This window comes from Trachymyrmex cornetzi, unplaced genomic scaffold, assembly GCF_001594075.2.
Source record: "Trachymyrmex cornetzi isolate Tcor2-1 unplaced genomic scaffold, Tcor1.1 scaffold272, whole genome shotgun sequence".
Taxonomy (NCBI): Eukaryota; Metazoa; Arthropoda; class Insecta; order Hymenoptera; family Formicidae; genus Trachymyrmex; species Trachymyrmex cornetzi.
The window spans coordinates 675,264-687,977 of NW_017297394.1; the positions used below are offsets into that span (position 1 = coordinate 675,264).

At 36.4% G+C, this 12,714-nt stretch overlaps 1 protein-coding gene across 3 annotated transcripts in view; it reads right to left on the minus strand.

The window, feature by feature from the left end:
* Scgdelta (sarcoglycan delta) overlaps positions 1-12,714 on the minus strand; it is an 87,889-nt gene that overhangs the window by 73,691 nt on the left and 1,484 nt on the right. For 2 of the 3 annotated variants that reach the window (XM_018508838.1, XM_018508837.1), the window contains exon 2: positions 11,100-11,158. The gene's annotated coding sequence lies outside the window, so the exon portion shown is untranslated. Of the gene's footprint in view, positions 1-11,099; positions 11,159-12,008; positions 12,197-12,714 lie in introns of those variants that run through there. The other variant, XM_018508839.1, reaches the window with a different exon arrangement.

A 12,714-nucleotide genomic window follows, 5' to 3' on the forward strand; every position in this document is an offset into this window, starting at 1 on the left:
ATGCAAAATTGAATATTATTAAAGATAACAATAAAAATTAGACGAGATAAAAATTATTACGTTTAAACTGTTGTTCGCGCTCGGTTCATCTTTACATGAAATAATTTTTAATGAGAAATTTTTAATAAAGAAAATTATGTTATCCATCTTTTATATTATGTATTCAATTAGACTCGACTATAATAACATTGATATCCTTTTAAAGTTTCGCCCGTTTATTACCGAATCATGGCGTGAATGGTCTACTCGTCAGGAAGGAAATTAATTGTAATCCATTGACCGCGTTATAAATTCGCACAAAGTTTAGAAAATCGACGATGCTGGTTAGGACGGAGCTCGCGGTACCAGCTATGTGTGTAGAAATTGCAAATAGTATTACGTCTCGTAATAGCAACTAGTTAACGGCACTGATATATACGATTCTCTCCGTAGACTATTAGTAAATTCTGGCTTTAGCCGGAAACTAGCATTCTAATCTGTCCGCTTAGTCCAATACACGCTTTTACTCGCGTAAACCACGCTAGAATCACAAAAGCGCGGTATGCACCGTAACCAAGCTGATCGCCATATACAAAAATAGAGAACGATAGGAGAAAACGGATTGTTACGGCGGTCAAAGATCGAACCTTCCATCCGGGTGGATCGAACGCGAAATCATGCGCCGCTCTCGCATGTAATGGAATCTCGTCGACGTTGCACGCGGCTTGTCGCTGGCAATAACAATTATTTCCATGCCTCCTCGACATGCTCGATCGCCTATCGGCTCGCCGCGCTGCCCGACAATATGTTCGCCGATATAAATTTCGCGTGATTCCGCGGTCAACAACGAAACGTCAATCCGCACGTCCGTCCGTACGCGCGCGCACGCACTATCCAGCTCCGGATAATAATATCGCGACGATGATGCTGATCGTTCAAATAACGGTAACGCGATCGATTAAGGGCTTAACGTAATCGCTCTTTACTCCGACGTTCTCGTTGCTCGAACAATAGCTCGATTAAAATGATTAATATCGACGCATCGAGAACGGCCGCCAAATCGATCCCGATCTATTAGCAAGCAACCAGAGACCCGCGCTCGCGCGTGTGAATGAATAGACAGTTAAACGTTGAAAAATTTCGAGAATAATAGTACGGTTTCTCCCACCGTCGTGACGGTGACGTGACGGCTGACGAATAATTTACGTCATTCAACGCACAGACATCCAGTTCAAAAATTGATATTTCGAATAAAGTAATATTTCGGTCATAATTCGTCGATATGCTGTCGGTTCTAAAGAAAGTATTTCAACGATGACCCGATAACGAGCTGGCCAGGGTAAGGGATCTGGAAAATTTACGCGAGAACTTAAAGACGCGATCGATCGATGCTGAATGAATTAAAAGTGCCATTCCGCCTCAAAATTGACGGTTCGAAACGCCAAACAATTCGATAATTACCGGAACCGCAAAAGGAAAAAGTTTTCCCCGTCAAACTTCGGCAAACTTGCATCGCGACTTGTTTGCCGAATATCCGGAATAATCCATATTTTATGTCGAGATGATACTGCCAAGCTAGGCCCGCGTTCTTTCACGCGACGTCGCGCGTACAGCGAGTTTATCCGCCAAGTTCTCGAGTTTCCCGGACCGGAGAAAAGCTGGTGCGGTGGCTGGCTGGCTGGCTTTCCGTGTAAAAATTCGCTGTTTGCGAAATACGCTATTTCCCGACGTGAAATCGCACCACTAGGGAAATTGGATACACTCTAGCGAGACGAGCTTGGCGAGTATCGGCGTTGTGTCATTCGATAGATAACAACTGTATGATAGCCCGATAATAACAATTATATACTTGAATTATATATTGAAGAAACCTGTCTAACGAATCATCAGATAACAATCTGATCCGCAAGTATGAGTTTTTTATATTAGCATTTTATTGCACAAAAGCGACTGACAGTAAGCGTTTTCACGAACGAACAATGTAACGAGAACCGATAATTTATAATAACGATCTAAGAATACTTGTGGTATATTTTTATTGAAAGAAGATTTAGCTAAAAGAAATGTTAGTTAAATATCTCTATAAATAACTTTAAATGCGTTGACTACATTTAAGGCAAAGATGGAGGCAATTACCATATATCGTTTATTCTTGTTATCAGGACGACGTCAGTACCTATATGGTCGAAATTACATTTTGTTCATCCTCACGACCATAGTTCCTGCGACGCGAAGACTATTATACTAGCATCGTATTCGGGAAAGTTGTCGAGTTTAACTTGGAAGCAAGCCACCGTAGTATCGATGGGTAAACGCCCTCCGCGTTTATTATTTGTCGACTTGTACGCTCTATAGATAATTTTTAATGAATTTACTAGTCAAACAAAATCCATTAAATCAAATAAAACATCTTTTTAAAACTTTCGACAGGAAATTTTTTTAAATTGTCTCCAATTATGAAGTACGAAGATATTTTAGATATGTTACAAATAATTCGAGATTCATTCAAATTGAAACGATTTTATTTTATTAATACTCTCTCTCTCTCTCTCTCAGTAATATTCACGTATGCGAATACAATTAAATATTTCGAGTTAATTTCAATAAACTATTTCAAGTCGTACAGATATACGCATACACAAAGTTTCACGTTGCAAAAGGTTTTCAAAAACAAAGACACGAATACCTATTTTCTGTCATATACCATCTTGATAAAATGTTAAGATTAGTCTTCGAGGTCGATCTCTATCGCACGACGAAAACTAAAGAAAATCATGGAGTCTCGAATACAGAAGTGAAAGTCGTCGTATTTGCGTTGGCGGTAAGCCAGAAGACGGACTTGAAAGCTAATCCGGTAAACGTGTCCCGCATAGTATTCGCATTGTCGACGACGGTAAAACGTGTCTTATGCTAATTTTAGTTTCTTGTTAAATCATAAATTTATGACAGGTGATACAGACCGTGTAACGATCCAACAGATGCATCGGATATATTGTTTACTTTGCGTTCAATTTTCGCCTAAAGTAAAAAAGATACGATTTGTGCGCTATGGCAGATTGATAATTTAATACAGCTAGTTAATTTTGACGCTTTTCGTGCATTTTTCGGTACATACATATTGGCTATGATTGGTTTATCAGGAATTTTCTGATATAGCGACAGTGGACGCTACTGATGTCGAGTTATAGGTTTACGTTTATCCCAAAAGTTGTCCAAAATTAAAACGTTTTAATTAAAACACTCGCAGCGGAAACGTATTCCAGCGGGATTCCAATTCTGGATAGATGAAACAATATCGTCGTGCGTAACTTTGCAAAATAAATATGAACTCACGAACACAGTCGACAGATGTAACGCGTCGAGCGAGGGTCCAAAAACTTTTGAATGCTTCAATTACGTTGTACCGACTATACGGCAAATATGCGTGGAAAATGTGTGTTACATATATAGAACAGCAATCGCACGTATTTGCGAATGACCGATAGTACGACGGTGATTTACACAGTCTATACTCACAGGGCGAAATGGCTCTTGTAAAAATAAAGTCATAAAGTTATGATATGAAGTCATATCTATGGTGTAAAACAGTAAAACAGCGAAGAGAACTAAATTCTATCTAGAAAAAAATCCTATATATATATATATATATATATATATACAAGAAATTATATAAATAGAATACGTCTCGTATTTTTTATTTATGATTTTTTATTTGTAACAAGTACAAAATGTAAAATCTCTTTATTTCAATAAAACGGACTCTACACTTTCGTGTAGTTATTATTAAATATAGCAATTTCTTGGAAGTATATATATATATATATATATATATATATACTAAAAGAAGAAAAGATAATTCAAAGGAAGGACGAAGTAGCTACCGAAGGTGCGAAATGATGCTTAAAATAATATCATGATATTTTCTTTCAATCCGATCGACCGATTTAAGGTATCTACAGATAGATACTCGGCTTTGGAGAGGAATTCAAGGACCGATCTTTGGTTACCTGAATCAACGAGTAGCACAGATAAGAGCGCGCGCGCGCGCGCGTGCAAACTCATTAATTTCCATCCGTCCATCCATCGATCGCGAATTGAAAAACACCACTTGATAACGAGATGATAATCCCGTTATTACAACAAAAGCCTGGTAATGATTATCGTCTCGTCCGTCGGCCGTCGTATCAACGATGATCCGTTAATGCTCGACGAGTGGCATTTGTAAATTTTCTAGTTGTTATTACGCGGCCCATTGTCATTAATATTTCGTTATTAATTACGTGCGCGCGCGTATAATTGGCACTGCGGCATTAATTAACCCGCTAACATCCCTGTGCGCATTTCTTGCGAAAATCTGATTAACCTGATCTCATTGCAAGGGTCGACCCACTGCGGCACATCACTTATTATTTTTGACGCCGATTTCCAACCGAATGAGGATGAAAAATCATCGGACCGATGCCGAAACGGACGGCTCGAACCAATTAAAAGTTCGTGGCATCGGCAGCCAATTACGTACATTGGCGTGGAGCGACTATAACTTTGAAAGAGTCGAGTGGTCGCTAGGCGTATTTTCTCATCTGCAAATTCTCCCGCGATGTGTTAACTTTGGCATTGCTAATTATGAGCAACATTTGGTCATTTTCATATATTTTTCATATATATATCGGTTTTAAAAAGAAAAACCGATAAAATATTTTATTTTTACTATTTTATAAAAGATAAAAACAATTCTTTAATTTTTAAATAATTTTTATCTTCTTTTATAAAATTATAATATGATGGATGACACGCAATCATATTCAATCGCGTGTTCTGAGTTGAGATTCAATATTTGAATTCAATCTAAATCGTTCGAAAGTGATATGATATTCACATCATATTTGTACTCTCATATCTATACGACAGATAAAAATCTCGTGATACACAGGGCTTACAAGGTGTGAGAAAATTGTGCAGCACTTAAGGGATTATCCGTCAGCAGCGTGCGAGGGTAGGAGTGACTGGGATTATCGGGAAATCGCATCGGGTACGCTGTCATAAAATAAGCGTCAGCGGATTGAATACAAACGAGAGATTTATATATAACGAACAGACATAAGCGCTGACGGCGTGCGGCGCCTTTGGCCGCAATACCGCAATATGGCCCGCGAATTTGACACGCTCGCACCTTGTGACTCGCGGATGGTTGTTGCGCTAGTTGGCATTTCACGCCTCGCACATTTCGAGCTTTCCCCCTTTCCCCTGTCTCTCGTCAGAATGTAGGTATAAGCGCGCGTATGAACGCGGTCGATGCGAAGTTACGGACGATTCACACGCCCCCGCGAATGAGGAGATTTGATAACGCGGTGGGTAGGTAGGTAGGTACGCCTAAACAGCCCCGCAACCGAGCAACACCGCGATTGTTAAATTATAATAACTTGCAACCAGAAATCAGTCAGAGAGAAACCGAGTATCCTCGCGATATATTTCTGCATTTAATTGTCTATTTATGAAGATTCAAGAGTCTTTTCACGACAAATAATTTCACTATTCGACAAAGAAGCATTTTTTATTCTCTCCGAAGTACAATAGTACTTCCTAAGATTTTTTTTAATTAATTGAAATAAAATGGGCAAAATATAGCATTTTTGGCCATTTTTAACATTTTTTTATGGCAAAATAAAACTTTGTTTCTAAATAAAGTCTACAGCTCATAAAATTCAAGAACTTTTAAATAAATTTTATTTCATGGTCATACAATTTATTTTTATCAAATTGGCTGTTTGAATCTTATGTTAGAATTTCTGTATAATTACACTGTTTAAGGAGGTTGTAAGTGCATAAAACACATATATTAATATTTTCGCTTTAAACAAACTACATACATGTGAAAGTTGTGTTCATAACATTCAGGTTTTATTGAGCAATACATTTTTATAGGTTATTTATTTTATCTGTTATTAATTTTATTGTTATAAACAAAAATTGTTAAAATAATAAGAAAAATCTAAATGTTTTTATATAAATATATTAAGTACTAAACATGACTTATGCAAAGTTTCATTGAGATTCACCATTAGTTTATAACAAATAACAAATTTTATTTATTTACTGAACAATTAATGTTTGCATCTCAAGATAACTTTACAAAAATATAAAAAAAATTGAGATTTTTATCATTATTTTATAATATTTACATTTTCATATATTTATATTAGAGTACAAATTAAAAAAATATTACTATTTATTTAAATAACTTTTGATCCAGATGGTCAATTGTTTCTATTTTTTTTTTGTATTATTATTAAATGAAATTTAGAATAGTGTGTAATTTTTTCAAGTAGTTCTTAACATATTGCATTTGCCTTACAATCTCCTTAATAAACTTCGAAATGTTATAGTAGATATATACTCCAAAGATTTATTCGCATTGAACGCGATGCCGTCCTCAGAATTTGCGTAACACATAAAGATTTTTAGTAAATTAGGGTGTTTTTGGTTTACTTCGTCCCAATTTACTAAAAATCCTGATATGCTATGCAAATTCTAACGATGGAATTGTGTTCAGCGCGAGAAAATATTCGGTGTGTACATTGTACTATAGCACTTTAAAGAAAAAGAAAAATAATTTTTGTTGAACTTTGTTTAATTATACAGAAAGTTTAAAATTCGACCAGTCTAATAACTTGATGAAAATAAATCGTACAATCATAAATTAAAATTCATTTAAAAGTTTTTTTGTATTTTTATAATTGTATTTTTAGACATCCTGGACTTTATTTAGAAATAATATTTTGTTTTATCGTAAAAAAATGTTGGAAATGGCCAAAAGCATCACTTTTTATCCATTTCACTTTAATCACTTTAATATATTCAAAATCCCGCTACGTTAATTTTACCAACAATAACATCATGTTTATAACATGAAAAAAAATCTTACAGAAATGTACTATTGCACTTTGGACAAAATTTAGTTATTGAACAGTGTTATTAAACATTTTTTCTCTTTTATTCCGTTGCTCGTTTCGATGAGAAATATTCTTGCGCAAATATCGGAGATTTTAAAACTCGCCCTATATTGGGAGAGAATACGTTAGCGATCGATCAATTAACTCCATCGCATCGAATTTATGTATAAAAACGAAGAAACGAACGACGAGAGGTTTTCACTTGAAAAAGCTGGTAGAGACAAGAATTGCGGAGTCTTGTAAGGTTCTTCTATTCATTCATTTATCACCTGGTCGACGACGTAATAGACGATTGCGAACCACCGCTGCGGTATTTTATCGCGTGCCTGATAACAGTGGTTTCTTTCTCCTTAAATTTGAACGTAAAGTTTTACTATCCTCCTCAATACGACGAACTTGAACAATATTGATTCTTCGGCTCTTACGGCCACAAGCGCCATTAACGACGTCGTCTATGAGCTATAAAAGCCGCTCCATCGTCAAATGTCAATCCAATTCAAAATTATAAATCACATATTCTGAAAGATATTATATCTTTAATCTATATGGAGAGAGACACTCGTCATACGGAATTCTATCAATATGTCCCGCATAATTTACTTCCCAGCGAATTAACAGATACGATTATCTCTCTTTTTCTCTCTATTATTCGCTACACTTAAATTTTAATCACCGTAGAATCTGAGAACAAAAAGTAGATTATAACGATATGTTTATCTTTTTATTGCCATTCTATGAACATTGCAGTTTTTTTCAGTATCATTCCGTACTTTTATTATTCAATAAATTGACGCTAATGTCGTAACAATATCAATTGGCGGAAACTGGTAACCATAAAAAAGTGCGATATATCCATCATTGATATGCACGTTTATCCGTTATCTCCACGCCCCTCATCCAAGCCAATTAATTGGAACACATTGTACCTGGGAATCGCAGGTGTAATGAAAGATAATCGTTCCCGTCTGCTCCGGCTTCCGTCGAAGTTACATTACCGCCGACACGAAACGCTCCGATTCTCCATTAAAAGTATCGCAATCGAGCGGGGAAATAGCGCCGTCGCTCGTAACGCAAGATGGATGCGCATTTCAGTCGAACGAGGTAGATTTAATGTGTTGGCTCGATTTCGAATTGGATCAATTCTAGCATCACATAATATGGCTATGGAAAAAAGCGCGTTGCACGTGCGACAGGCTGTCAATTGATTTTAGATCTTGCCGACTGATTGTTCATTCGGCTGGCTAACTTTTTCGACCGGTACATAATAAAAAAAAGGAAAAATTGCATGCCAGACGCATGAATATTCGGCAATTGCCATGCTTCTCCTCTTCGTACGAAATAAATCGAATTTAGTCGCGGTAAATTTTACAGTGGACGGTTTTCGAAAAATTTGTATATCTTATATATCATTTAACCAATTTCTCGATGCAATATATATAATATCCCTAATATATATATATAATATCCTTAACACTATTAAATATTTTATTGCTATATTTAAAAACTATTTTCTCATTAATACACGGAGAGAATTTTCTTTTAAAATTTACCCTGAAAATACGGTAGTTGTGGTACAATACAATATTTTAAAGATTTTTACCATGCACTTCAATAAAAGTAATTAAACTTATTTTATACTTTATTATAGTTTTATTAATGAATGAGAGAGATTTACATTAAAATTCTTCGAAATACACAACGTTGTCCCTTAACTATCATATTTTCAGGATAAACTTTAAGAAAAAATTCTCTCCGTGTAGAATAAAATCTTCGCATATACATATAAATATAGACAAAATTGATTTAAATTAAAATACACTACATTTTTTGCATCAAGAAAAAATCGAAGGATATAAACGCATTAAATTCGTACGAGGACATTTTTAACGTGATAGAATACTTTTCGGAATTTGATGAATTTAATGAATTTCGACTCGAATGTAGACGAGCGTGCATGTCGAGCCGGTGCAGCGGATAGTGGTGCAAAACGATACTAGGATACCGCATTTTTAGAACAGCCGAAGGAATGGGTATCACAGTTACGAGACGTGAATATACCGGCCATCACCGATATGGAACATAGCGGATGAGATTTCCTTAGTTCAGTAAAATCCTTCCTACCTACACTAGCAAAACGTGCGCGATGATACTTTTTCTATCCACCGTTTTTATGGAACGGCATTTTGGAGCGTTTAAATTTTTATTTCGGGAATTGATATTTTCAGATTATTTGATATTTTCATGTTTGTAATATTATTGTGATTAAAACAATACACAATAGGGCTGAGAACCAACTCAGGGTAACATTTGAGTAACAATATTATTGTAAGCAAACTTCTACATACATACAGACGTTTCGACCCCTATCGAATCCTCCTCAATGTTAAAAAATAAATTTAAAAGTTACCGATAACTACCTAAGATGTTCAATATATCAAATAGGCGCATGATTACTTGCATGTTGGTACTACTAATTATGGCATCAAAACGGCCTAGATTCTCTCGGCTTCAACAGAACTTGTAGCTCGTATGTTCTAGATGTCAAAATTCATAATCAGTCCAAGATGCCGTGAGCTTCATCTCAAATTTACAATTCAATGGCCCAATAAGAATTACAGCAATAACGTTGAAGTCATCCTTCACACTTTGCTAATAATTCGAAGTCGCAAAAATTGAAACTATATAATTGCATATAATGATAACACAGTGATATCGAAAGGATCTTAACACTGTCTAACTCAGAGATGTAATGCTAGTTTCAATTTTTGTGACTTCGAATTATTAGCAGAGTGTGAAGGATGACTTCAACGTTATTGCTGTAATTCTTATTGGGCCATTGAATTGTAAATTTGAGATGAAGCCCACGGCATCTTGGACTGATTATGAATTTTGACGTCTAAAACATACGAGCTACAAGTTCTGAAGCCGAGAGAATCTAGGCCGTTTTAATGCCATAATTAGTAGTACCAATATGCGAGTAATCATGAGACTATTTGATATATTGAACATTTTTGGTAGTTACCGGTAACTTTAAAATTTATTTTTTAACGTTGAGGAGGATTCGATAGGGGTCGAAACGTCTGTATGTATGATAGAAGTTTGCTTACAATAATATTATTACTCAAATGTTACCCTGAGTTGGTTCTTAGCCCTATTGTGTATTGTTTTAATTTTGTAATTATTGGAACCGTTATTATTATTGTGATTATTTTTTGAGTTATTTAATAATCGTGTATTTAAAAAAGATTTTAAAAAATCGTCGACTGATCTATATTCCGCACTAAATTTTACTATCGTCGCGAGCAGGCTGTTCCAGCGATCGGTTGCCGTTTAAGCGTTGTTAAACAAATGATGGATCGTTTAATTACGTAAGTTTCGCGATCGTTCTGATGTTTAATAACGTCGTTTGGAAGAATGATCGCATCCTGTAATCACCAGTCAGGATTAACGATAGCGACTGCGGCCCGCATTAGAAGTCGATCTGTGCCACGTCAGGCCACCATCTCATCTCGCGTCATATGTCTTAGTTTTCGTTTTTGCAAAGCGTATTTTGCACGACATCGACCTGGCAATGTCTCAAGTATCGCAAGAATTCGCCCAGCAGTTTTAGTGTTGACTCCGTGCGCAACTTACGGACGATACGCGTCACAAATCGCATATTGGACGGTCGAGGAAAGCGTACTCTGAAATTTATCTTTCGCTGTCGGACTCTTGGCACGATTCACCTGCGCTTGGGATTACGTCAAACAGTCTTAGCAGTGTCCTATACTTGCCATATATTTCGCGGTTAATTACTGAACCTAGAGAAACGACGCGGAAAATTTGTTATAATTATTTCCGATACATTAATTCTTGCCCTCTTTCTATTTATGATTCGAGATAATTACGGATTAATCATCAATTTCTATGCACGTACACCTAACGTTTTGTAAATATGTGTCCGAGAAAATTACAAAATTCACAATTTAAAAAGCACGCATCGCTCTTTCTAAAGGCATTTTGATTATCGTGACAGTAGAATCTACCGTTCGCGTCGCCGAGACTAGTTCGCATTTTTATCCGAGTGCCTGTTTTCCTCGGTAATAACCTTGCTGGAGTTGCATTTGTTATTTCTTCGGCTTTGTTGCGCGGTTGCAACGGCACGACGGCGCGCGGTTTGTTTTCACTCACCTCAGTCTGCCGTGCTCCGTGTGCGGCGATTCCTCTGGCGATTTGTAACTGTTTCCGGTCTGCAACAAAGAATGAGACACGTAATGAAGATCCCGATTCTCGCGGTCCATAACTAGCAGGGAGCAAAAGAATCTTGCAAATTTTATCCGCGTATTCTCCTACACAACAATAACTGCGGACTGGAAATGCAGAATTGCAGCGGTATAAAAAAAGAAAGATTCATTTAAACGAACCGAAAGGAGATTCCACGTAAAATATATTATGCAATCATAAAGATAGAATGAAAAAAATTGCTTATAAACGGTTAAAAGTATACACATTTTTTCATAGTTTTTTGACGTTTTGAATTAAGAATGATAAAATTGTCATTAATCTTTAAATAGATAAATGAGATGATCATAGCACCTTTATTAGGTATTTAGTTTTTTTTCTATCTTGTTCTGGATAAGAAAAATAAAAAGCCTATAAACCTTAAAGTTTATTATTTTTACAATTGTATCTTATAAGGATATAACTAATGCAAATTTAACTATAATATACTAATAAAAAATATGATTATGAATAAAAAAATAAAATAATCTTAGACACACACACACACACACTCTCGAAACTGACAAAAATAATAGAACAAGACTTTTGAGAGTGCCACGCAGTAAACAGAGCGTAAAATTATTTACAATAGTAAGTCTAATTTCGCTTAATAATAATTGTTCGAACGTTTCAACCCACTTTGGAGTCTTCCTCGGCGAAAAAATAGTCCTCGAATTTATAAATTTTCCACTTTACTATCAATCAGTCACTTATAATTATAAAATTAAATTTTTTTGGAATTATTTTGACCATCCCACCTACCAACTTGCATATCTTTAAATTACCTACATGCTTAAAGGTTAAAATAATAGAAGGAACCTTTGAAGCTGTCTGCCTCCCAAGTCAAGTTTATGTTCAGACAGCTGTTGATACTCGAGAGATTAACCTCGATCAACCGGGCGGATCGTCGTTCATCGTGCCGACGTCTCTGGATTCTCGGGTGTCCGGGTGCCATCTTATTGTATTTGCCACATATTCGTAAATGCGTGGCGCTTAATTTTGTCAGAATGACGACACCCAAGTCGACAAGCAAGTTGTCGTCATCATAATCGTCGTTCGCAAAATAATATTCTTAGAAACGAAAGTTCCCTTCCCGTGAACACGTGCGTCGACCGTTAATAAATCGGTCATGTGAAACAACGCCCAGTTATGACGACAACGACGACGGCAACGATGCCAGAATGTCGGACAGGGCGAATTAGTTCGCGAGCAGCATATTGCGAGAGCGTGTAACAACTCGGACAACAAATGGAATCCAAGGGATTTCGAGAAAACGCATCGCGCGGCAACGTAATTAGAATTTATGTCGATTAAAACGCGGCAGTGAAAGAAAAAAAGGCCATATCGATACACGAGAGACAGAGGAAGAGCGGAAGGGCATATCTGACCGCCGCGAGGCGATAGCAATATATTTTCATCGAGCAATTCGCGTCATAAATTCCTTCATTACGCGCAGGTTCACGGATACTCCTTCGGGCTATCGTCCCGTTCGCCGGAAAGCAAATATTAAAGCGCGGGGGCGGCT